At 40.5% G+C, this 27,928-nt stretch overlaps 1 protein-coding gene across 1 annotated transcript in view; it reads left to right on the top strand.

Annotated features, from left to right (window-relative positions):
- LOC125765619 (leucine-rich repeat and immunoglobulin-like domain-containing nogo receptor-interacting protein 1) overlaps positions 1-27,928 on the top strand; it is a 65,687-nt gene that overhangs the window by 25,906 nt on the left and 11,853 nt on the right. Inside the window, exon 3 of the mRNA XM_049430952.1 lies at positions 23,185-23,308. The gene's annotated coding sequence lies outside the window, so the exon portion shown is untranslated. The remainder of the gene's footprint in view (positions 1-23,184; positions 23,309-27,928) is intronic.

Genomic DNA, 27,928 nt, shown 5'->3' with positions numbered 1-27,928 from the left:
GTTAATGTTTTCCTGCAACAATGCGGCATGATTGAATATCTTCAGCGCGTCAACGCTAGCGAATAGTCACTAGATATTACGCGAGTATCAACAGGATCAATGCAATGGGAAAAGAGATTTATTTACCCCTGCGTACCCAACCACTCACTCACTCACGCTACTGATTGTGTTTGTTCTTGCCACCTGCAAAACGTCACCATTTCGGAAAATGAGAAAAGCGGACCATCTTACAACTTGTCAACGGTATCAAGTTACGAGGGAAAAACAAGCATGAAGCAAAAATGCCTGCCTGCTTACTTGAGGGTGTTTCAAAACGGGGCTCACTGCCATTTTGTATGAAAGGGCTCAAACAGCTGTTATTGAATCTGCTCGATGATACACCGCTCCGGGATGGCAAACTGTTTTCTATTCAATGGTAAGCCTACGTTAGGTAAACATATTGATATTCTGCAAAGGGGGCAAACGATCAAGTCAACATGCCGTACAAAACACCGTACGAATGGTAGTCGAGCAGCGAGTGATTGAGAAATTATCATTTGTCGTACTGGTAAAGCGATTCCGGGAACATCCGAAACCAACCAAGAACTGGAACTGATATCAGTGGGGATAGGGTTGCTCCGTAGGTAGTAAGATCAAAGGTGAGATTTTTGTTTAAAAGCATATAAAAAAGCTCTGCACGATGTACCACGTGAATTATGTATACCCGTTACATGTTTTTTTTTACTTCTTGAGAACGAAATCACCCGTTAAAAATTTAAAAATAAACTTATATTTTGTTTGAAATTAGCTACATTTTACTGTCGATTGAGTACAAACATATAAAACTACTGTGGAGGTTTTAAGTTGTTTGTTGTTTTTACTTTCCCCATCACAAAGTAATGTATCTTTACTTCAATTATGGTAGATGTCTTCGGTTTTTATCCGCCCCGACGATCACAGAAATTTAAAAGACATTCCTTTCACTGGGCTTATTGGAGTCAACGATCCCATTTCTTGTGTAAGAAATCTTGTGAAGAGTTTTTCAATTTATTTAATTTTCTTTAGCATAAATTAACGTTTTTATAGTGATTTAATGATTGAATAAAACACGTACCCACTATACCTCATGGTAAAATGGTTGTGAACGTCACATTATTTACATTATTTGATTAAGATCAGGTGAAGTCGAACCTGCCGATGATCGGATGCAGCCGTGAATGGAGGTCTGCAGCCCTGGAGCCAGTTTCCTGGAAACGGATTGGTTACCTGGCCATGTCTTCGAGACGTGCTCGACCATGGGCAGGCCAAGAATGAGTTGTCATTGAGCTTATTATAGCTCATATAGCTCATTATAGCATTTAAGCTTTTCAATATTTATACTTTTTTTTTGCTTCGGTAAACAACCGATCCGGTTATATGTTCGTGCTAAATGGTATAAATTTAGTACACAACACACAGGGACGAATACGAACACACAGAACTTCTTCTAGTTAGACATCGTACGATACGATGAATCCCATCCACGATGAAACTGTGGTTTTGTGCTGCAGGACAATATGCGACAACACATAAAGTTGACGGACAGCATGCATCAGCGAACAGCAATCCAACCGGTCTTTATTTAGATGCATCCCGTTTCCTCTCGCTTACTCGCCACCGTCAACACCGTTCCCCTTTTTGGCCATTTAAGAAGATGTAGTCGGTGGTACAATTGTACGGTACACGATTCCTCGCACGCGAATATTACCATTTGTTACCTAACCTCGTCAGCGGATCGTTCACCATACCCACAACGGACATACCGACCAGCAGTGCAAATCTTCACAGATTGTTAATCCCGGATCAAACTTGTCACATTCACGCCTCCTTGACACGTCGCTTCCTGCCTTTCATGCAGGAACGCTCACACGTACGAGCTGGCATCCTTCAGGCGATCCGGCGAGTAATTGATGGTTCCGTGTTACAGTTTAGTGTCCGCTACACTACGGTACGGTTCTGGCAACGTATGGTCAAATGGAGGCACTACACGCTCAACATGGCTTCGGGGCATCTGGCACAGCAAAACCGAGAGATCAAACACAAAACGGAACGGAGTCAAAGTGTGGTAAAATAGGATGTGATGAAAACACACCAAAACAGCACTAAAAACTCTACAACCACTACAACCTTACGGGACGGTACCAGCGCACTCCAGCAGCAATAAGATAAAACAGTTCATTTTCATAGCAACAAGATTTTTCTCTCATTTCCTCAAACGGGAAGGTTTTGCAAAAAAGCAACGAAAAAAAAACGCATCGTAATAATAGAAATTCATGTCTTCTGAAAACACGAAGAAACTGCTGCTGCCATTCTGTGAATGCATCCGACTGCGAATGCATCCGGCCAGCTGTGTTCGTTACTCCGGGCAAGGGTTTTCCACTGTCTTAAGCTTGATGATTTACGACCTTCAAAGACTTCGTTTCCGACCGTTCCGAATCGTGTCGTTTAGCTTTCTTCCAAACGCCATCCGGATATTTATGTGTTTTTTTTTTTTTTGCATGAGAAAAGAGAGGGGACGGGAAACAACCGTTTTGAATTAGAGTGTGCCCGACGCATATGAGGCAAGGACGAACGATAGACAGCAGCGAAGGAAGAAAAATTAATAAGAATATGAAAATAGAAACGGGTAAACGAAAGGGTCACGGCACTAGTGAGCCAGTGTAAAAAGTAAGTTCATCATGTCTATGAAGCGAATATTTCACTTACTGCTGCTACTCTCCCATCCTTCGACGGATCTTCGTCGTGGTAAAAATTCTTTCACCGTTTTACAATTGCGCTTACTTCCATTTTTCACCTCCCATAGCCAGGGCAAGCTGCTGATCCCGGTGGTTTCAGTCACTTCCGACAGTTTGGCAAAATCGTAAAGTTCCTTCAGCGCAGCGCAACTGGTAATATTGCACTTTGCATTCTATATGACCGCTGGCAAGGCGCTCGCTTCCAATTCGCTTCGACTGCAAAGCACGAATGCGAATGGTGAAGATTCCAACCGGGAAAGTGAAAAAGTGAAACCTGACGGACAGAACGATGGCAGACGATTTTCCAACGATCACCACCGCCCGGAAGCGATCCGGGAATCGTTTCTACTTTTCCCTTTATCCTCGTTAGGTCCCCCTGTGCTGCAGTTGGAGCAAAACGTTCAAAATGCATGACGTAGAAAGCGAAGATTCACACACATACATACCCGCCGGATGCCTTGTACCCGAAGGAGTGTGACAGAAATTTAAATAGTGATAAATCATTCAGAACAATAATGATAATTTATTATGAAAAGCTCATGCGCTAATATTAGCGCTGTTTTTGCGGCCTGCCAGCGCAGAGATGGTGTTGCCGGATACGGCAAAACGGAAGTTTTGCCCGATCCTTACGGCTTACGGAGGATTTGTAGTCGTTTTGCCGTGAGCAACACGCAGCAGCCGCAGTTGGAAGTTTTGGATTTAGTCGGGCAACTAGTGGCATCTCTCACCGGAACGGGGCGGGAAGAAGAACCAAGTAATTTCATCATGTTCGTAGCATGTACGCTACTTAACCGTAAGCCTTTTGCTACCAGCTGGCCACGTCTATATAGCAACGCCCCAAGGGTGAATGCGAATGCTCCGGTTGCTCGTTGGTATCGGGAGGTTTGGTTAGGTGTTAATGCTGCCTAATTAAGAAAAATGACTTCAACGCTCTATTTGTGTATGGGTGGGAGGGCGAGGGGGTAGGAAGAAACAGATTTGCTTTAACAAAATGGCCAAATACAGTACAGTTTGAAATATTTATCAGATATGGGTTAAGTGACAACTATAATTAAGGACAGCGGATAAAACAATGCGATGAAGAGAATATCGAGAGTGGAGAAAGTTTTAGTCAATTTTCGATTCTTTTCAATTGGTAGGTATAGAATCTTTGAACAGATTTTGAAGGAATGTGAATTTGAAAAGTTTTACAAACAATCGATTGCACTTTGGTCAAAAATCAGAACTGGTTCCAGGATTCAAACCCCATAAATATATTTATTCGACTGCTAGGACACATAAAAATACAATTTTAATACTAAAACGATCGTTTTCCGACACTTAATTTTCGCAACGATTTTCCTGTTGGGTTAATTTTGTTCAACTTTGACCCAGAAGCATATGCCGCTGTAAAACATTATCTTATCCTTAGCTATTGGTGTTAAAAATAGAATAAAATGCGCTACTTATTCTCAAGTCTTTCTAGTCACGTGAATATCCCACCGGAGCCTGTGGACTCTAATATTTTACATGAAAATGGGATCATCCTTCTACTGATTGAGCTCCTCATTGTAGCGGCTTATTGATTGATTGCCACAAACACGGAGCATTCGGAGTATTTTCGTCTCAAACGGGGCATAAATATTTTTGTCAATGGGTTGCTGTCTCAGAGGCAACTACAACATGTACGATATAAGTTTTCTAGAATCCCAGATTCAACTGTTGGAACAGGTGTATTGAGTGGAGAAGTTTAATCAGACGTTTAATATAACGACCAGTTAGCAACCATTATCCTAGCGCGTATCTCAACATCAAAGTTGTTGTCAATTCTGAGGACCCATAAGGGATTAAATATTGGAAGACTTCAAAAGAGCCATAGTCTGTCATAATTTTTCTCAGAATCTTCAGTGGTGTCACTATCATTTTGGTTTAAGCCTTGTTAATCTCCAACCGCGACCAGGGTTTCCGTAGCCTGCTCAATAAAGAATTGGGAACCATAAAATAATTATGTACATATCAGCGGCGTATGAAAAGATCTGAAATGATTCTTAGAAGATGACCCTCAAAATTTCCCACCCCGAGTCGCTGATGATCCTCTCAAGCGTAGATCAGCTTTATGTGAAAATATTAAATTTTTTTAGAGAAAATTTGAAATTTACTCACTGTGTACCATGCTCAGCTTCATCGTTAAACATTTTATTTCAATTACCGATTAACTACTAAAACATTCCGTTAGAGCAATACACACACCCACTGCCAGCGATAAAAGCCCACTGCACGAAGAGGAAACTTACCTCCAACTTCCCATGGTATTAACATACACGCCACACCTCGTACGCGGTGTGCTGAATTTGAATACATGGCGTTTTTTAATTTAGTAGTCCTTTCATTATCATAAATGGTGACAATGAATAAATTTAAGCTTCCTTTTTGCAGCAACTTCAATTGTGTCCACCACACCGGGATCGATCTGCCACGGGCAAACGTTATGACTCGGCCATTGTGCCGCTTTGTTCCTCACAATTGAATTGCAGTTTTGCGCACTGTACGCGGTGCATTCATGCGTACCGTGCACTGCAATGCATCATGCATCGATAGAATTTCCTGTTCGGATCGGTGTGGCATTTATTTTTTCCGGTCGATATGAAACACGCGGCCAGTAATGCAGCTTGGATGCAGTGGCGGAAACCTCCAAAATAGAAGCCCCATGACAAAACAAAATGAATCAAAGTATAAAACAAGATAATGTTTTATACTGTTTCGATGCACCTTTCATGAGTGGGGCATGTTGTTTCCACCCAAAAAGGCAGCGCCCACCATCCCTGCTACATGCCTGTACCAACACAAATGGTGATGTTGCGCTTCGCCGAATGCTTTGAACGATACTGGAATAATGCACAAGTGAGGTACCGAATGTGTTTACAAACAGACAAAATAAAATTTGTGCCAATGTTGCGAGACAGAGAGAAAGAGAGAGAGAGAGAGAAATAGCACGAAACGGCTCAAACAATTTCGTGGAATAATTTTGCAACACGCGAGAAAAATTATGCAACAGACGAGACGAATCGAACACAAGCGGACACAAGCGCATAAACACGCAGACACACACACACACCAACCGAATGGTTTCATTTTTGAAATGAAAATAAAAAACAAAATCATTTTCGGCTCTGATCCTTGCATCCTCGTCTGATAAAGTATGACGATCGGTCTGGGCGCTTCTGCAAAGCAGGGAGAAGTAGGTGGAGGATCTTCCGGGTGGGTTGTGTTGGAAATCGTTTTCCATTAATTAAATTTCGTTCCATTATTCAAAAGCTTCAACAATTCAGCATTCGGCTGACGGTGGCACGCTACCCGTCGGTATCATGGGTCCGTGATTTTATCGCCATGGTGCACATAATTTCACTCCTAAATGACTCTCGCCACACTGGAACGTTGTTGGTGCGAGAAACAGGGGTAGAAAGGGGGTTAAAAAAAAGAAAGAAAACCGTGGCTCCACCTTCTCCATTAGCAGTCGGGAGGCTGCCCAAAACTTAACAACGATCCGCGTAAAGTGATACTCCTACGAACCATCCGAACACAGGTTCCGGTAAAGAAAGGGGAAAATTCATGATGCGAACGAAACACCCCCTTGAAAAGGGGGTAAACCGGGGGAGCAGCACCATTGTTATTCACCAATTTATTTCCTTCGAAAACAATGATTGCTCTATCATTGTAGGATTGTGCCGGTGCCGATGAAAAGCATCGAAAATGCGTTCCCATAGCTCTCTCTCCATTTTACCTCTTTCTCCTTTTTTTGTGCTTCCCATAAAACATATCCCCGTGAACCCTTCCAGTGATAGTGGGTTGTACTGATTTCACCGAGGGACGATTCGTGGGGTCATATTTTGCTGCTGCCTACCAACCCTATTTCAATTTAATTGATGCTTGAGGATAATTTACTTTTTCGTTACAGGCATCGAAAAAGCGCGATAGGTTAATAGACCATTGAGTGGTTAATAAGAGCGTAAAAGTTCAAATGATGGCATGATCCGGTTAGCGGAAATTATCATCACTGGATGAAATACTTCACAATGCATATAACAATGCTTTCGAGGAAAAAGATTTTCATGTTATTTTTTACTTGATCTTTAATACAGTGAATTTTAAAAAAATCAATATCACAATCTAATGTGCGATGTTGAGACCGGATTTCAAACTGATTTTCTGTTACTATACAAATTACAATTAATGAAAAAAATCCATTCAAAACACTTTCTTTAGGAGGTAAATTTTAATTTTTTTGCTTCAAATATACATTGGTTTACTTTAAATCGATGTACAAGTGTTGCCAAGCCCTAATTATAGCAAACTAAGGAAGCAACAAGAATCGCATTTCAAGAACCAGACCTTGAAAATTTACGTTGAACCCTTCCCAATTTGTTTATTAGTGAAGCGCTTTGTAGCAGCTTATTTTAAAGCCATAACTGTTATACTAAAGTCAACAATGGTTCTAACGTTTCACATTTTGAATTAAAACCAACTTCACCTAGCACTAACCAAACAATCACGGCAAATGATCTGTTTTGTTAAACCTATTTCACTAAACATAATTCTTACCCATTTCAAGAGCAGACGATGTAATCTACCCTGTCTACCCGTAAAAACATTGCTCCACTGTCAAGTGCGGAAATAATATATGCATTATGAAATAACTTCAAGCCAAAAGTCAAACATTCGTGCTTGCTGTGTTACAACTACACCGTACGTACGCGCGTACTTGCATAACATCATCGTACGGTACGACAATGGAAGAAAAAAAGAAACTAAATAAACTAAATAAAAACTAACCCTCAAGATTACAGCACACACAAAATAGAACCGGCAAATGCGTTTGCCGAAGCAAACAACAACGCGGAGCATCGTTCAAGAAACTTCAAGCTTTCGGTAGGAAGAATGAAATGTCGGTTTCTTAAGGACCTCGGTGCGCGTTGTGATTCCGTAACGAGTGGCAGTATGAGAACACTGAGACAAGCAAGTCGATAAACCCTGTGGAAGCTTTTGCTGTCACAAACATCTTTTCCACAGTAGCAGTAACGTACCCAACCCACGTGAAGTGACGACAAACTTTGATGCACAATATGACTCTAGTATTAGTGCTGCAACATAGTAACATGGAATTTAAAAATAAAATGCTTTCAAGTTTCAGATCATTCTACAAGTACTGTTGCGCAGGGTAATACCTAGTTATGCAAATTTAATTTTCATATTTCAATAGTTGTTGTTAAAATTTAAAACAATTTTTGAATGATATTTATGAAAAATAGTTGATATAACCTAATACTTTACTACCATAGTGGAGTGATTAAAGAAATTGTGAACCAAGAATTCTCTTTCATGTTTTAACTATCTCAAAGATACCCAAAGAATTGTTAAGAAACTCTAATCCCTTGACCACACACACACAAATACAAACAGAAAAGCAATAGTGAAAACTAGAACTAAACAACAAACATTAAAGAAAAATCCCAACTAATTTAGAGAAGACAAACTGAAGCTCGGTATACTTTATCGCAGCCATATGATGGGCTACAAAATAAACAACTCCTTTTTGCTTGATGCTGTTTTACTTGAGAAGATCGACTTCCGGATCGACTTCATCGGTGAACCATGATATGGCTTCAATATGTTTACAAAGCGACACAGTGCATCGACGAAACGCCCGAGCCAGAAAGGCTAGAAGAATGTACAGGAATGTTGCTCGTAACGAATCTTGTGGCAAATGGATCAGATACTTGCGAGCGGATGGGAATGGACGGGACTATTGTTTATTCATGGAATAACTAATAATGGAAAAGTGCTAAATTCAATGTACGACACTAAGAGGCTTAAACCTTTGTTTTCTGTACCCTGCTTTATCGCCATTATAAAACAACGTGCCCGCTTTCGATCGTCTGAGCGAGAAAAGTGAATATGACTGGAAGCAACTTTTACGAAAGCAGCAGCATAGATCATAACAATGGATTGTTGGTTTCAAATGTTATGCAAAACGCTTAGGTGATGAAGGAGTACAATCCTATAAATATCACTAAGGGTATTGTTTGCTCTCGTCTACAGTTTCAAAATTATTTGCAAATTTTAGTATAAACGTGAAAGCCATTAAAATATTATTATTCTTTCTTTATAAAGAATTTTATTTGTTGCCTACATTCCTTTCAAGCAAGTATTATGGCGGAATGATTTAATTTAATTCTACTTTCGCATCTTCTATTGCGTGTACATGACCTTTAAGGATTTAAATATTCATGTTCAGTTCAACGTTTGACCGGCTTAAAGCACGATTAGTTATTTTTGCTGATTGAATAAGATATTCAAGTGAGTGTACATTGTATTTACAATTCATGCATAAATTTATTTTTTGGTGTTTCTCAACAACAATATCTTTATTCAAATATCGACACAAATTTCTATATATATCCTCAAGCACAAAGAAAACAGCTATTCAAGGACGTCTCCATCCGTTCATTGATATGACGGTTACATCTGTTGCCGTTAGTCGATTGCTCGGTACATATTTGCACTCAATGTCAATAGTATAGTAGAGAGTCCTTTGAGGAGACACCCAAAGATAGTGACGTATTTTTTGCCATAAAAATTGGTTCCTTTTGGCCAATATCAAGCGTCAAGATATACAAGTAACTAATAAAATATCCATTTTACAGAATGAAGTCAAATTATAAACCATTAAAAGATACAAACAATAAATTAGTTTTCTAAAACGAAGTCCACCGAAGTTAAATTTACCGTCATGAAATGTTGTCGTTTCGAAGCTGGAAGCTAATTCAACAAAGAATATTCCTATAACTATCCCAAAACAATCTGAAGCATCTCGCGTAGCATCAACGATAAGGCGAAACCCATTTAACCTGCTCGTAAACTGGCCGAACAATCTGATCACTTAATGAAGCGATTTGGATTCCAGTGCAGAAACCACATTCCGCAAAAGTAGAGCGAGATTACGCGTAAAACACTCCAACCGAACAAAGCTTTTATCACTTGGCCGTGCGGTAGCTTATTCGAAGGGAGAATTGCATTTTTTTATCGCTCCCTTTAAATCGTTCTCCATCTTACCGCAAATAACGATGCGCGACCGGTGGGCAAAATTGTTTGCTTCCTTTTTCTTTAAAAGATGGATTTTTATCTTTTTTTTTTACTCTACTGAAAGTAGAGAAGAAAAAATGCTCAATCCACTGAAGCACAGCACATTCGTTCGAGGCGGAGGACAATAACGAGAAGAAAAAAAACAAAACGACCACACAAACCCCCGGCCAAAAAAGCTTCGTCCATAAAATTATGCTGAAATTGAATGACAGGCTGTAAAAATGGGATCCGTTTGCTTCCCCGTTAAGCCAGGTGAGCACCACCGACAGCGATGGTTGGTTTAATGGTGAGAAAATAAACATTTTCATTGTCGATGTCAATTTTAACACCGTACCGTTTCTGCTCGTTCTACCCCAATTGCTTTTTTTTTTCAAGAAATATAAGATTTACCTGTATTGTGTTTGCATTTATTCATACAACTACAGCAGAACAAGGTATTTGTTTGTCCTGTGCTTGGTAAACATGTGTGTCCTTCTTAGTACGAGCTTCTTCATACGGATTTTCTTGAGAAATGGATTCAAATTACAACTGTAGAACTAATATTTGTTATAATTTCTTCAAACCTTTTGGGTTTGCTTTTAATATAATTTCATAGCTCAATACGTAACGTTCACCAATTTGGTGTTGGATCCACGTCATAATAAATTTAAATGCCTTTTACTAAATCAAATATTAGGCAACAGCCCGTCCTCAAGCTTAGGCAAATAGAGAACTTCATCCCCAAACGCTACTACCTGCAAACACGTTTACAGGTTTCCAAAAACATCTACACAACCGTACAAAGTGCTACATTTTAATTAAACATCAGCAAACGACCAGAAATGTGGATCGATCGTGCGAAGTAGAGCGACTCGAATCAAGTTTACTTTATTGCATGCATCATTCCCCATGCTAGGCGTTGTACGAAAACGTCGCCCAACTTTGTTTTGTCGGTTTGCTATGGTTTTACTAACCTCTGTGCAGCAACCAGTCGCATTGTTCCCATTCGTTGAGATGCGTAAGGCAAGAGCAACTTCCGTAGTCCGTCCGGATAGAGCGCACCCTCCAAATTGGGTGTACTATTTTATGAACCACCGCGTGTGTAAGTGTGTCGGGTAAGCACCAGGGTAAGATATCGTGATATATTGGAAGGAGTTTCCAAACGTCCAGGAAGCTGCATCGGTCGAAAGAAAACCGCAGCAAGAAGCTTACTTACATTTACAACCAACCATACGGTGCTCGCACGCCGGTTCTGGGCACATCGGGACGGGAAAGTTTAAGTACGGGCTAAGCTGCCCATGAACCGACTGCCTGCTATCGTTCGAGTGCCAAGCATCTTTGAACAGCGACCGACAAATTTTCCTAATAATAAGGCTTTTTCGCATCATTTTATGGCCTTTAGCAACTTTAAATGAGCACCGTTTGAAAACTCCTCGTACTGCCGCACACCCCGTACTCTGTACCAAGGGCCGCACAGAAAGGGTCCTAATAAGTGTCCGAGCATACCGGCGTACAGAAATTCAAAAGCCACCCTATCACACCCTTTCAAAAACTCAATAAAGGCTATTAGGATAATTTTTTATTGACTCGACAATGAGTTTGACCATCGCATAGCTTGTGCAAAACAAAAAAAAACAAAACGAACTTCTTTTGTTCACTTTTTTGTTTGTTGCTCTTCACTGAAGTTTTCGTATTATTTTTTTTTTGTTTCATCACAAAAAGTTTAGCACCATTAGAATTTCAAAATTCTTCTTAAGATGTCCCTGGCCTATAGACTGCCCTGCACCCAGAGCATCTTCTTGGCTCCGGTTCTCTGTGGATTTGAAGCAATTACAGTATTTTTCCTCTCCTTTGCATCGTTCCCCCTATACTGCAAGAAGCGAAAAGATCGTTTGCGTAATGAACGATTTGGGCGAGCTTTTAATTAACATTCCATCAGATGCAAAAGGGATGTCAAAAAGGAGGGGGCTCAGGGAAGGAGTAACAGGGCTAAACGCATGGAAAAGTTGCTGAGGAAGAAGTGAGACACATCATCAAGAAAACAGGATGTCACCGGCACTAATTATCTCACTTCAAGAGACGACGACAACGAGCAACCTCCGGAAAGAAATAGCCTGTCGGACGAGATTCATTGCATTTGGGGTGTGTTTTTGTTTCTCGCTTATCGATTTTTAACGTCCACGAACGTACGTACGAAGGTGAAATACCAATCCATGCTAAACGAAATTCTAATTATTGTTATCGCAAGCACCATCCGGTGACGGTATCGATGCTTACGAAAAGTGTTTTAAACGATATTTATTTCGAGGTGATTAACGTATTCGATAGGTTAAGGGTAAAAAAATAGAAAATTCTAAAAATATGAGAATCTCCTAAGGCTATAGCCTTACTATTTTTTTGAGCAATTTAGCAAAAATTTATAAATTTGATATTTTTTAATGCGAATTTGTCGCAATAAGGTTTTTTTTCACTCAACTAATGCTTTAAATAAAAATAAGGATAAAAAATTATAAAAAATTTAAAAAAAAATCTGAATTGAAAATCTCTTAAGCTGTTTTGTTTTGGGAAATTTAGAGAAAAAAATAAATTGATGTTTTTCAATGCGAATTTGTTGCAATAACTTTCTTTTCACTCAAATAATGCTTTAAATTAAAAAAAGAATAAAAAAAATTAAAAAAGACTATAAATTAAAAAAAAAATAATTAAGGCTATAGCCTTACCTTTTTTTTTTTGGGAAATTTAGCAAAATTTATAAATTTGATATTTTAATGCGAATTTGTTCCAATAAGTTTCTTTTCATTCTAATAATTACTGCATTGGTAATGAATTTATTACTGGCATGTTGAACTTCCTTCAACAATGTCGGTACGAACAACGAATTCGGCCATCCTGCTAGGTATATAAAGCTATAGTTGCTTTCGCTGCAGCCAAGACGCGATAAGCAGATGCTTCGATCAGATCATCCTGATCACAAAAACCACCTTTTAGTGAATGTGAAAAAAAATTTAAAAGTAGAATAGAAAGCGAGATATAGAAGCATATTTATTTAATTATCTAAATTTCTAAAACATTCTAACACTCATTGCTACATTATACATTTTACTCCTGCTCCAGTATCCTGTTCCATCTATACGTCTATGTCGCTTATAAATGTTCAGCGATTGCTCGTTGCGCTTAAGCTACATTTTCCGTCATTCCCAGTAGTTTACACGAAAAATGACCCCGGTTTTAGCCACGACCACACGACCAACACCTAAAACGGTAAGTCCTGGCTAGGCTCACCATCGATCAACCGCTAGCAACCATCTTCGCTTGCTGCACTTGGCACACGGGTTTAAACGGCGCGCCAGTTCCCATCCGGGGCGCCCGTTCGTACCGAAACAAAAACCAGCATCACGGACACACAGACCGCCCTGTTTATGATTTTGCATAGCAGGCAAATGCAACCATGTCAACTAGTTTTCTCCAGTACGACGGCGACCGTTTCACGCAAGCCAACATTCCAGCCAAGGTCCGGTTCCTGAGGCATACATCGGTGCTGCTCCGTATGGCTGACCGTTTTCCCATGACAAATTACAAAACAAGCGTTCACTTCATTACAAAAATGTTTGCCCCTGCTGGAATGAAAATAGAATCATCCGGCAGTCAGTGGCAAAACTGGCGCAACACTGTGAAAGTTGCATGCCCCTTCGGGTGGTCTGACGGTGAGCCTGATGATGATATCAAGGGCAGAGGAATGAAGCAGCTGAAACACCAGTTCACACAACAGCGAAAACAACACAAAATTTAAAGCTCTCGCACAATCTCGCGCGTGTACCCCAAGCGTACCATCCATTTGCCGACCGCATCCAACCGTACCAACGTAGCCTGTATAAGGCCGTACCCCCGTGACTGTGGAATGCTTTTTGAATGTTTCTGGCTGTTAACGCTTTTCTGGCTGGTTCACATTTTCGTGCAGAGAAAAGTGGATTCTACCACACGTTCACACATTCAAACACATATGCAAGTGCTTTCCGACAGCGTTACCATCCACTACCACGCGCCGCCCACCTATAGATGGGCCGGAGGATTAGACATTTTCCCTTCCAAAGCTGGTGGCGAACGGAAGGTAAACCACCGCCAACCATGGAGTCACGGACCAAAAGCAAACAGCAACAGATGATGATTTTATTTCCTGTGCGCACTGTTACACAGCTGTCGGCGGTAGCAAATGTGTGGCAAAGGTTCCCGGCAGCGACCGTGTAATGGATAGGGCGTCCCGATGTACGGTCGTGGAAAGATTTTCCACCACAAAACCGAGCCGACCGAATAACAAAAAAAAAGCCCCCGAAAAAAAGGTAGCTCCGGCAGGGCTTTTTGTGGAAAAGCGGCGAAGAAAAAGGGAATAATATGAAAAACCATTTTAACGTTACCACCTCCACCAATGCGTGAATGCGTTAGACGACGCGGCTTTGGAGGGTCATGAGCCATTTTAGGTGGCTTGTAATATACACCAGGCAAGGAAGGAAAGTAAAAAAGGCAGCGAGCAAAAATGGTATATTCACTGTATTTGCACGGTACACCGGAATGTAATGTGAATTCCCCGGATTGTACGTTGGGTACGGTGGACGGTGAAAGGTTTTTTGGGTTCGGGTTGACTTTTGTGATTGACTGAAAATAATAATAATAATAAAAAAAGATGAACGCCACAAATAACCGACGCGGCCATGTTTATTCCCGCCATCCTTGCGATCCATTTTTCAGCGAGTGAGTGTCGGGTTTTTTTTCTTTTTTCGTTTTTTTTACAGAAGGTCATTATTACATTTACTAGTTGCCTTTCAGTTTTTTTTTGTCTCTCAACCATTCTACCCGTCTTGTACGTTCCTGTGGCACTGTGTGCGAATGCTCTTTTCAGTAGCTACACAAAAGTACCATTCCATTGTGAGAGATGCTGCTGGAAGCATTCAAACACAAAAAAGAACGAACTTCACAATCACTGGTTTCCGTATTTCCGGATGGACACATGATGTGGTACCAACTGATACGCGCGTGTTAGCATGCTTTTGTTTGAGTTTGGGTCGTATGTGTGTGGGAATGTTTTTGTTTTGTTTTTTGGCTGAAAGATTGCCACATACACAAAAATCGGCCTCGGCCACACACACGCACTGCGTTGTGTGCGGCTGATGGATGAGCGTAAAAAGTTTCGCGTATTAATCACTCCACGAAGCGCAAACGTTTTCCATTTTTCAAATGAGTTTCAAAACCATCCTGTCCCCATCCTGCCCGTCCCGAGTTCCCGAATGGCCACTTTCATTTTTTGCGGTAGCTAGGCATATTCGGCAATAAACGCAGTTTTGTTGCTTCACTTTTACGCGGCAAACGGCTCTACGATAAAGTTTGACCGGTGCCTGGAAGTGTGTGATTTTTTTTTTTCGTTCTCGTCTGTCTATCGTTGGATTCCTTTTTTTGGTGGCACTCATTCAAAAACGATTCCGTAAGCCGTATGGATTTTCGGGGTTTTTTTTGTGTGGCACGATTTTAGTACGATCGTTTCTGGCAGTTGATTTGCTTGTTTTTTTTTTTGTATCAGACCACTTTTGCCAAAACGCTCATGTTAACAGCCCGACTCATGTCGTTGGTGTATTGTTGCTTTTCACTGCTTTCTCTCTTTCTCTTCGAAAAGATTAATCACACACATTGTTAACTGTTTGCTATATTTTTCACTAAATTACTTTCGTCATTACTGCAAATGAAGTCGAGTGTGAAATTCCTTCCTACAAAAGGGTTTTAAATTGGATGCATAATCATAATAAATTAGTTTTAGTTTAGAAACACAACAAGATATATTTATGCGTTATTTTTATTTAAAATATTCAAAAATCTTGTATACTTCGAAAAAAAATCATATTTCTGCATTATCGATACTTATCGCTTTGTTCCAACAAATAGTGTACGATTAGCACTTGATTATAACATTTGCTTAATTCGACGACAAGATGCATACAGAAAAGACATCTTGAAATGAGCGTGAACACACTCATTTCGTTCACCAGATTTTATGGATACAACTTCCCTTTTTTATCTTTTTTTCTACCCGAGATTCTTTGCTATACGGCTTCCTACCATGAATCGTAAAACTGTCGCCAAATACTACCAAAATGCTTATGCAGAGCCATTAAATGAAATGACTTCTTTACGGTAACGCTTCCGGCACATCCAACACGGGAGATGTTTTTAGTCGTGAGTATCTTCAAAACAATCTTTTCCCTGAATATATACTACAGCAACAGTGTAGGTTAGAGAACCGAAAACAAAAAGCATGTTTCCACTTTGCTACGAAAATATTTCTGTATATATATTTTAAAAAAAATATCTGGTTAATATTTTATTACAAAATTTTTTGCTAAATTTCTCACAAACGGCTTTCAACAATTTAGTTTTACGTCAAGTGATCTAATTAATTTTTTTTATTCATTTGTGTTGTTTGAAATCGTACGCTTAATTTAAATTTTTTGTAGCAAACTGACAAATGTAGCAAACATTTCATTTTCCTCGATGATATGGTAGAAGTTTAGATATTTTCTTTCTCTGAAAGATAACTCCAATTATCGACATTTGTCGACATTATCGATTCGTCTTATTGTTGTCTTACAAACATCATATTGCAGTTATTCTTCTTATCCAAAATTTTAAAAATAAATACTTATTTCTCTACAACAAACGACACAAAAGGTACATCAAAAAATACCGCTTGGACACCAAACCGCTTTAGCATTAGCTTCACTTTACTAGCTTAAGGCCACTTGTTTAAGCTTCTTTTAAGCGAATATTTCAACGGATGTATCTCATTAGAAATGTGTCCCGTTGCTTACCCCAAAAAACTCAGATTCGTTTGAACACCGGAAGTTACCTCCTCCCTGAATGCAATCAGCACAAAATTAAATAAATAACATGCCATTTCTTATTGAATTCCATCACAACACCAATCCAATGCTCGGTTGGCCCTCCAGCGGTGTACCATTTCAATCACATTCGCTCCAACAACTTTTATCTTTTATTTATCCTCCTGCATCGAACAGACGATCATTAGCATAGATAACACACCTTTTCCACAGCCCAGGGGCAAACTACCCGAGGGAGGATACCGGCGAGATGAAGCAAATTAATTCCGTGCCTTGCTCACTTGCTTGTTCGAGGGTTTTTTTTTGTTGCTTCCTACCAAGTGGTGCAAATTAAAAATCAATGAAACACGGTCACCCACATCAAAGTAAGGGAGAGCGGCGGGGGGGGATGAGGGTTCCGATTTTTCTCGTCCACCTGAACCACCCACGTTCCACCTTGGGGGAGTGGAACGACCAATAAATGAGAGCTCCCTATCTACGGTGTGATGCGTAAACGCACGCACAGCAAACGCACATAAACACTTCTCACATCCGGTGTGAAATGAAACCCCGAGGCGATCGGAACCATCATCAGGGATGCGATGATACGCACCACCATTTTATTCATCTCGCACGAAACTTTCCGCATTAAAAACAAGCGATCGGAGAAACGAGACGAGGGAATGAGACGAACGTCTGAGCCTCGTCCCCGGCTGCACTTGCCCAGCGTTGACACCTTTCGAAGGCGTCAGGTAATTGGTGTTATAATAAAGTGATAAAATCTTACGCAATCAAAATTATGCTCGGATGACAAAAATGTTTAATTTACGACCAATGATGAATCTTACCATCGGCTTTAAGTAAAAAAAAAGGGAAAAACTTTTTATATGCGTTAAGTAAAGTCTTGTGAAACGAATTGTTTCCAAACGAGTGATGTTGTTAATCAAACCACCAAGAAGAGTTAACTAACTAAAACACATTGAAAAAACAAATCTAAATTAATCACAAAACATCAATGTTTGCTACCTTACTAAAACTACCTAAAACGAATTCAGGAAACTAACCTAAAACAGGTAAGGAAGTGCAGTAAAAAATATGAAAATGAGCCTTGATCATCCTACTAGCCCTCGATCAGATATTTTATGCACAGCCAACTCGTCTAACAACAACAAAAACCCAAAACCGACTAAAACGCCTCCCATAAAGAAAGTCGACCAAAAGCAAGTGAGGATAATTTAATCTGCCAACCTCTATCAGGATCGAGGTTTTCACGCGTTCCAGCACACACACACCGGGTCGTGTCCTATCGCTGTCGTCCTATGTTTCGTACCACGGTTCGATCAAATTACCACATTTCCCTTCATTTCTTTTTTTTTGTTGCTCTTCTCACCCCGCGGGGGGTGATGTTCCCATCCTAACTCACTTCACTAAAAATGAAAATAAAATAAAGTACTTCCCGCGCTCACTTGCACTCTCCCTCTCGTTCTACTTCTACCAACCCATTACCGCGTTGATACCGCGAATGTGGCAAGGAACCATCAACACGGTCGGAAGGTGCCTCATTAGGTGGAATTAAGTAATAAATTGGGAGTAGCAATACTCGGTACGTTTTACCTTAATGATTCCGCGGGTGTCCGCTGTCGACGAACGTCTTGATGCTGTTGATTGTCTTTCGGTTTTATTTTCGAAACACACCGCGTTTCTTTAACTCATACCTTTTTTTCTTCTTTGTTTTGTTTCACTTTATTTTTTCGTTTCTTTGCTGCTTCTCGATTTTCTTTGGTTTTCGTACGTTTTGGTTTTGTTATTTTTCTGCCTTCCTGCACTAAATGGTGCCAGGCGACCCGAGCGCATCCTTCTAGGAAAAGTTTTTACATCTGGGATCGTTCATTATTTTAACTTTTTCATCGGTTTCAAGAAGGTGGTAGATTTGGTAGACGAAAACACCAGAACACAGCCCAACCTGGCATGAAGGGGAGGGAAATAAAACTTTTATTTATTTATTTTTTGTTTCATAACACTTTTCAATAAGAATCATACCGCCACACCGACACCGTATGTTGGCGCGGCTTGTTCTTTGTAAGTCATTCGAGAAACCTGACATTATTTAGTTCTATTTATGGCCACGGTACAGCACAATGCTGCCGTGGTGCAGTGCTTGATTGCAATTTGTTTCGGCACAATCGAAGGACAGAAAGAACAAAAAAAAACAAAGAACCACCCTGCCCAACCACCAAACAAAATGCTCCCCTTCAAAAAAAGGGTTTTGCAGCTTGAAAAATGCTCCGGAGCGGAGAAACTTGATTAATGGTACCTGCCGTTTGTTGCTGCCATTTTCCGGACGATGTGACCGGTAATGGGCAAATGCTTCCCGTTTTATTTGCCGACCCGAAAATTAAAGCTACCAGGGAGGCTGGGTTGATGAATATTCCACCATTAAGGGCGGAAGTTTTGTGCATGAAGCGCCCGAAAACCGCTTCCTGTTCGTAATGACAAAACTCGTTTGGTGCGATGGAAATCTGTGGCGAGGGGAAGGAACGGGTTCATTGGGCATTATTTTGCAGAAATTTGTTTTTATAAAACAGGTCATTTGAAGGACCTCATTGAGTCTAATCATTTCATTAGTCGATTGTTTGTTTGAAGTGACTGCTTGTGTGGTGGTGATTCCGATGGACATCAGTGTATTTGCTTTGTTCAAATGGCAGTATTAGTAGCATTTATTCTTCAGAACTGCAATTTTATTCACTTAATCTATAAGTATTTATTAGACATTTCATAGTTTTGTATTGGTTGCATGTAACAAAATGAAGCAATTGAAAGAATGTTGGTATTTGCGGGACTCCGCAATGAGGTGCATTAAAATTGTTTTACAACGAATTATTTATCAATTGTTAAAATATTGCAAATTCCAACAAAAAAGTAATCTTTACTAATATCTGGATGGATTAATTACTCGATGGATTAAGAACTGTCAGTTGGCAAGATCATTCGAAGGAACCAGAGTACTTTTTCATTTCTAGTTCCGAATGAATTTCTCAAAGTTTTGTACTACAAACAATGTTTTAATATATTTTTTGGAATTTAATCTCATTGTACTATATTGCAACAGAGATAGCTTTCATTTCAACTATTAAATATGTTTCATAGGCATTGGGATAAATATTGAATTGCCGAGTGGGGCCCGCCTGGAGGTCATAAAGTCGGTACAAAACAACTGGATTGTCATTAAAAAACAAAATTTTGCCAATAATGTATACGAATATTGTTACGAAGAGCTCGTAATATTATTCATGATTTTTTTAATTTTCAGCCGAAATTTTAAAATAAATTAGTTACAAGTATACCAAAACAATCTTTTCGAAGAACATTTATGAAAACGACTTTAGAAAATTGTCGTTAAAAGACTGATAGCTACAAAAAATTTATCAATTAGTATATCTTTTTTGCTATTAATTATGCGTGCTGCTACAAACTTCAATACCAGCACATTTGCAAAAACACAATCTGTACCATAATCCTGAAATATGATTAAACTTGAAAGAAAAACAACTCGTTCAGAAACTCATCCAACAGCTACAAAGCAAACACAACCATCCTAAACTCAAACCAGTACACATCCGGCATCCTCCGACAAAAACACCGCTGCACGAAACACATTTTAAAATGTGTCTCAATCTGCAAAACGATGCACTCACCGTTGCGCACGACACTTTCACGACAACGTTCTCTCTCTCTCTCTCTCTCTCTCTTGCCCAGCGCCAGACGGTAATGACGTTCAAACGGTAGGGTGTTTTTTTTAGCTGAATGCCATACTGCAATTACTGCAGCAGCAAGCGAAAATTTGTCCAAGCGACAAATTCAATGCCCCAACTCCGCCTGCAAGATGCTACATGTTGGCCCGGTCGAACGGGAAGGAAAAATGCTATAACAATTTTCCAACACACGACACCGACCGTCGAGGGGAAGAGAAGGTTTCAAACCCAGATTTTCAACCAAAGCCGTAACGAACCCGATACGGGAGATTGTCAAAGCGGGTGAAAACTGTCGAAGGCCCATCACGACCAACGACGAATAGTTTCAAAAAGGGCAGCACTCGTCCGTTTTAGTCGGCTGCATAAACTCATCTTAAATTGTCACCTAGCTACCAGCAGTTTTTCCTCACGCTCCTGGGCGGAAAATTCAACCCTTAACCCCGTTCGTTTGAGAAAACCTTTAAAATGCACGTTTATGAAGAAGAGATTTCGAAGCATTCCAACGTACTGCACCATTCGTACCATGGTTGCCTGCGATGGGTAAAGCTTGCAGCCTAAGCTATGTACGATCCTGGAAGCTTTTGCGGCTAAAAACGATGCAGCCGTCTGCACGTCACTTCCCCCTTCACCACCAAAAAGGCACGTACACGGGCAAAGTACGTGTTGCTTGCCATCATTGCGGGGTCGAACGTATCCGCATGGTCTTTTACCGTTTGTTGCTGTTGTTGTTGCTGTTGTTGGCCTTGTCCTATGTCCAGCCACCGGAACCGGAAGCTGGTGGAAAAGTGAAAAAGACCCGTACCCAGAAATGATGAGGTTTGAAAATCCTAACTCAATGCCCCCCTCCCCTGTCCAGTCTATTCCGGTTCTTTCCCGTTCCACCATAGCCCATCCCTTCTTTGCCAGTTGCTTACAGGGAAGCGGGTAACCGATTGCTTCTAAAACCAGTACCGTACCAGCAGTGGATTGTTGTGTAGAACGTGTGGAGAAGCGGAAAATTGCTAGTTTAAAATACAAATCACGATTTCGAATGCGGTTTCGTTTCCTCCCCGAAACTAGTCCTCGACGCTACCAAACAATACCGGTACACCAGTGCCATCTCGTACCGTGCCGAGCGTAAAATCGGTCTCGATTGCGCCTAGCACGGTTTGTCCGGAAAGTCTCGTCACAAGGACTCCTCCGCTCCGCTTTCGATTCGGTCGGAAGAGGAAAACAATCTGGTTTGTGTCCTGTCAGGTGTTATTTGCTGCAGTCTGACACTACTGGCTCTTGCCATGCCTTGGTGGTGGTTTTTGGGGCGGATCGGTGAAAGTGAATGCTGGAAAACTGTTTCTACCAGCACCAGGAAGGAACGCTGTTAGCCTCATTTCCGGCAACATTGCTGAGTGGCCCCCTCGATCACCACTTCTCACTGGAAGCCGCTCCATTTTGATGGGTCATGGAACTTTTGCAGGTAGCACGTTAGACGACACAGCTTATTTCGCAAAAGTATCGAAGTTTCGATTGGCTGTCATGGAAGAGCAACAATCCGATCCCTATTGCGTTCCATCCAGGCTGTCACAACCGTGCCACTGTGCCACCGGACTAATACCGAGACTGGAGCACGAATAAGTCCAACTCTGAAGTGTGTTATAAATTCTACACTCGCAACGAGACTAATGTAATTATAAGACAGTCGATGGCAAATTATTGCCATCTTAGCAGAAGAACTTTGGATGAGCCTTGGGCACCAAAACCTATCCTGTACGGCATCTCGTGATGTTGCTCCATCCTCCGGTGAACTGATGCATATTTTCAAAGGTTATCAAATCGGATTACAAAACCAGACGTTTTTGGATTCTTCTATTGTACTTTACGGGTACCGGAGAAAGTATATTCAACACTAACAAGTCTAGCCTTAGTCACCAGCTCCTGTACAACATCTCCGGTTATACTAAGCCACCAATATCGTGTTACAACATGCAGCTTATAAAGCTGTGTACATAACGCTTCGTACACCGTTAATCCCGGTAACTTGAAATGGTCACGCGTATTGTACGAGCCCACTATTGGATGGAAATGCCCTCCGGGTTCATCTGCACGACTTCCGGCACAACTCCGGAAAAGGATGGATGGTCTGCATGCTGGAGACAACGAGATGTCTATTATACCGATATGAATATTAAATTTAATTTAAGACCATTCTCAATTGGGTAGACAATAATTTCCAGAGCGGCATCTTGGCTCATACCTAGTAAATCGAAATTATCCTGCAATCTCGTGCTGTTTTTTGCTATCGCCAAACAGTGCATTTGCACACTGCTGTGTTACGATTTAAACAAAAGCCATCCATAGATTACGGTGTCCTTTGGCACTGGAAAGGAGAGTGAAGAAATTTACTTTGGTTTATTCACATTAAATTCAATTGGCTTTAAGAATGGAAATAGACGATTCCTTGGAGAAGACAGCTGTTTTTCAACTCCCTGAGGCATGTCCCTTGTCTAATAATTCTTTGTAGCTCAAACCAACCTGAATGGAAAATAAACCAATTACACAAATATGTATACGTAACATTCTAACGATAGAATGGAAATGTGATTTCAATCGAAAGTAAGATCAAAGAAAGAACAAACCGAACACATCCTTTGAACTATATTTTGATGGAAAACTCAACTTTAATTTACTTTAAAAATCGCTTCAAACAAAAATAACTAAAAATTTCTTCTTTATTTCCTATTACAGATATTTTATGCAATCAGAACCAAAACAATGGGTCCTTGGTCTTTTGGAGCATTTCGAAATGTGCTAGCAACTGCTCTTTGGGATTGCGTTCGATGTTCTCATTCAACAACTCAAGTCAATTAAGGTATGTATTCTTAAGGAAAGATACATATACGGTCAGCATTTTGGAAAAATTTCCATTCTATTTTAATTAAATTATTCGTAGATTCATGTAATCATCATAAATGTATGGTTGGTGTGTCAAAGATGTACAGAATATATCTTCTTCAATAATGTTTAGAGTTTTTTTTTATAAATTGTCTGAGAGTAATGCTAACCAGGATTTACAGAAAAGCTTCGCCCAACAAATTGTGGAATTTTATGTACTGTTTAATTTGTATACTTGCTCAAAAATTTGCTTTTCTTTTGAACCTTCAAAATAACAAATAAGATACATTTAAATTTAAATGTCACTCTTGTTCTTTATGTTTAATGTTTGAATAGAGTAAAAAAAATCAAGCTCAATCGAATCAAAAGCTCTGTCAACCATTCATCATATGGAGCAAGAAAACATATATCAAAGAGATGAAATTTCTTCCCGCCCAAAAAAGCAATCCAACCAAAAATCACGTGCTCGAATCGTTAAATGAAGATTTTCTGACCTTTCAATCCTTAACCCACATTTACCCACATACATACACCCACTGTTCAACACGACCCTTTCGTTAATGAACACAAAAAATGTTATTCCGATCAAGTCTAATTGGAATCACCTGACGCGAATGCTACCGACACGTTCCAAGACTCTCAACGATTTGGTGATCAAATCACGAGAGAGAAAAAAAGTAATCAAATACCAAATAGTGGTAGCAAAACAACCTCCCAATTCTGACCCACAACTCATTTGCCCGTGGACACGTGAACGGCCAACCTCAGCTAGCGCACATTACAGCCAGCCGTTGCCCCCCGTTGTCCGCCCTTGTTGCGTGTAACGTTTCATCGGAGAGGCGCGTGCCTGTCAGTGTCTGTCGTTTGCAGCACACTGGTACGATAAAGACGATTTTACTGGAGCCACCCAGCATCACCGCGTCCACAGTCTTAATGCTTCCCTTCCCAACACCGGGGCAAGAACGAAAGTGGATAAGCGAACTCGTTATGCCGTTACGCGCCGGCTCGACGGTCCTCTCATTTGCAGTCCGGCGGTGTCTTGTATCTGTTCGGTCAAATTTATTCAACTAATTATCACATCATTTTCCCATTATCTACTACACTCGTTTTCTTTTGCCGTAACATTGCACACGTTTTTCGCGCGGGTGGCCAAAGTTTACCACCAGCCGGGAATTGGAGCGCTGGCTGGGGACCGAAGTTGCAGAGTTTTGTGAAGATGTAGCAGATCAACGAATAGGCAAGGAAAGGAGAGTAAGAAATTGTCCACACGGTTTTTTGTTTGCTTGTGCTGCGGGTGGGAAAACAGGCTGCAACATCATTACACTTGCCGTTGGGCAGAGAACACCTCGGTAGGATGAAAGTGGCCTGCCAAAAAAAAGGACCCAAACTCGGAAAGATAACGATAAGTGTTAGTACAGTGTCAATCGTCACATTATGGACTAAGTGGTAAACGTGGCAATTCGAACGGAAATCCAATTGTTTGCTTTCGTTGCTTATGTGTCGGTATTAATCGAACAATGAGTCATTAAAAATAATAGTCCTTTGTTTACTAGAAGGACATACGAGTGATAAACTGTTTTTGGAATTCATGGTTTTTAATTTTAACTTATTTACACAACTAAAATATATATCTATTGAAGTAGAAAAATGTTCAAGTTTAATTAATTTGACATAAAATAATATTATGACAAACTTTTTTTTCGATCACAACGCCATGCAAAATGCTTCGTTCAGTTAGTGCACACACTTCGCCGTACGGCACTGTAAATGACGAAATATTCTCACGGCATTCCGTTCCCGACCACCGTACAACAGCTCGTCGTAAAAACCGTAAGTTAATGCCGCAATCTTTCACGCCACTTTTTGGCGTTCCCCTACCGACCGACCGAAAACTTCCACACACAACCGTAAAGGTAGAACGCGTTGTTGGTGATGCTTCCCGGTAGCTTCCTGAGCCTCAAAGCCTGAGGCTGACACGTGGCTGCCTGCCTTAGCCAGCACCGGAAATCCATTCTCGTGCGCTTCACGCCACCAGCCAGTACGCAGCCACTTTGGGATTTCAATCGCAACATCACAAGATTCCCCCACTTGTCACACTGCACCGTGCGCGTCGTCCCGTTTGCCTTGAGTGGTACCTTCCGGTTCCGGTGTCATTCCGGTAGAAATTCCGGACCGCTGCCAAGCGAAGCGAATGGTGGTGGGCGCGACAAGGCGAAACTTATTATGACTAACGTCACTCGGTTGGAAAGTATTTTCCCAGACTTGTCTTTACGGGCGTAGCACCCGGTTCTCTGCCTGGTGTGTCGCCTAACCATTTGGGTCTTGACATTATTTTAGCTTTGCTCGAGGTGCTTATCGTTGCCGTGAAATCCTTCTGAAGCCTATCTCCCCAGACAGTGAGGTGTTTGGTTCTGTTCTTTCTCTCGGTGTGTGTGTTTTTTTTCTTCTCCTTCTTTTTTCTGGCTTCCTTCTCCAGCTCCCAAAGATTCGTTTTCCTTGCGGAATCATAAATAAGTGGAATGACTTTACATTACAGCAGAGAATATTAATTTAGTACTGCCATTGCGAACGCGCTTGATGGGATCAGCGAAATTGTGAGGCACAAAATGAAGTGTTTGTCCTTTTCCGGAACATCCAGCCGAGAAGGGAGGGGAACGTGTAACGGCCCTTTCGCACTTTATTCCAACGTATCAAAACCGAAAGCTTCAATTCCACCGAGAACCGCACGCATCTGCGGCTCGCCACTGCGGTGGCTAAAACTTGCTCATCACTTTTACTCACGCCTGCCTCTGACAACACATTGGACCATCCCCGAAGGGAGCACGCGTGTTACACCACCTGGAGATGTCGCGTGCAGGGTATATTTAGAAGAAAAAATTCTTCTGAATGCTTCGGCTAAGGCACACCATAGCGGTACAAATGATATTTTGCAAGCTAACCACCGCACACGCTACGATGCGTGGCAGTAAATGATTTATGTCAGACATAAAAGCATGAAATACTAAGCATTTTATTTAGTAACACTAGGAATGTGTAGCGGGCGGTACATAATTTTCAGAGTGAACAAATCCCTTTTTACTTCATCGCTTATATGCGGAGCTGAGCGAAAATGGAATTAAAATATTATGCGAGTTATTTAAAAAAAAGTCCAGCGCATATCATTTGTATTTTTTTATACCGCTAAGACAAAAATTTAAGTCAGATTAGTTATCTTACACGCCAGTTGCAGTGCATAATTTTGTTTATAATTATGTTGAAGCTGAAAGCGTTGTAACTTTACTAAATTTAAAAGCTTTTTGGAAATTATTTTTTTCATTTACTTTGGTACTGAATAAAATATAATTGCATAAATATAATCCGTTATATAAATTATGTACCTCAATGCAGCTGCAAAATATTACTTACGATTTTACAATATAAAAGCCTCTTTGAACAGATTAATTATGGAATGAGATATGAGAGCGCCGATTATCCGAGTATCTTTTATCCGGCTGTTCCATTATCCGTGCTTTTCAGAAATGGCAGTTCCAAAGGTGAATTGGTAGGTAACTGCAAACCAGTGATGACAAGAAATAAAAGCCTCAATAAGGAATGATACAATTTGCTCAAGTTCGACTCAATAGAACAGATTTATTTTGCACCTAAGAAAATTAACATCTAGCTTTAGAAAAAAATGTTCAATATACACTATACACTGATATCTATCAATAAAAATATTTGATATTCGCTAATCCGGCAGAGGGTGAGTCCCGATCAACACGGATAATCGGCGCTCCACTGTACAAAAAAGAGTTAAATTGATCATTAATTAATGATCTTTTAAAATATTTCATACATGAATAACAACTATTTTTAAAGTAAAATCTATCAATTTTAGATTGAGTTACATTTGTAAGTTTAAAACCAATAAACACAGCATTCAGCAGAAGTCTGTCTGAACCATTGCATCAACAGAAAAAAAAGCTGATGATAGTTTTTATTTATTTCTGTCCTCTTTTTTTACTCCAAAGCGTGTTCTCGTTTTACTAGAACAATGTACAACATTCACTTGATCAAAACATACTCCATAGCAGAAAATCCTTTAATCCTACCGTGAACCAACAAACCGGAAACCCTGGAAAGTCATGACACCGTACCGGACCAGATTCGTTCGTTGCACATGCTCGACTATTCTATCGCTTTGTAATTAGTTCGAATCGTCCAAACTTTTAATCCCTAACGAGAAGTGTCAAGATTTCACACTCGTGTGGTAAATGCTTCATACTGCCCGAACAAGATGAAATGGTTGAAAGTGCTGGGTAGCTGTTGTACAACGGCAGAAGCAGAAAGTTTAGCTGTACTGCTTTATTTCGTTCCTTCTCGGCTAGTACATTTATAGAGTTGACCGAAATAAATAAAGTACCCAGCACAATGAAACGTACTGGAGTACGGATGTGGCTACACCAAGGGAAGAATCACCCTTCAGGCTTCTTGCTCATTAGAAAAACACACGCATAAACAGTGGAAGCTAAAATGTTGTAATCTGTTTATGCTCTCGGAGAAACTTCCAACCCCTTTCCCCCCGGGGGGGGCCACTGGTGTGCACCACACACTTCCA

This window comes from Anopheles funestus, chromosome 2RL (assembly GCF_943734845.2).
Source record: "Anopheles funestus chromosome 2RL, idAnoFuneDA-416_04, whole genome shotgun sequence".
Taxonomy (NCBI): Eukaryota; Metazoa; Arthropoda; class Insecta; order Diptera; family Culicidae; genus Anopheles; species Anopheles funestus.
The sequence above is the reverse complement of the archived record's forward strand: the minus strand, read 5'-3'. Positions and strand labels throughout refer to the sequence as shown.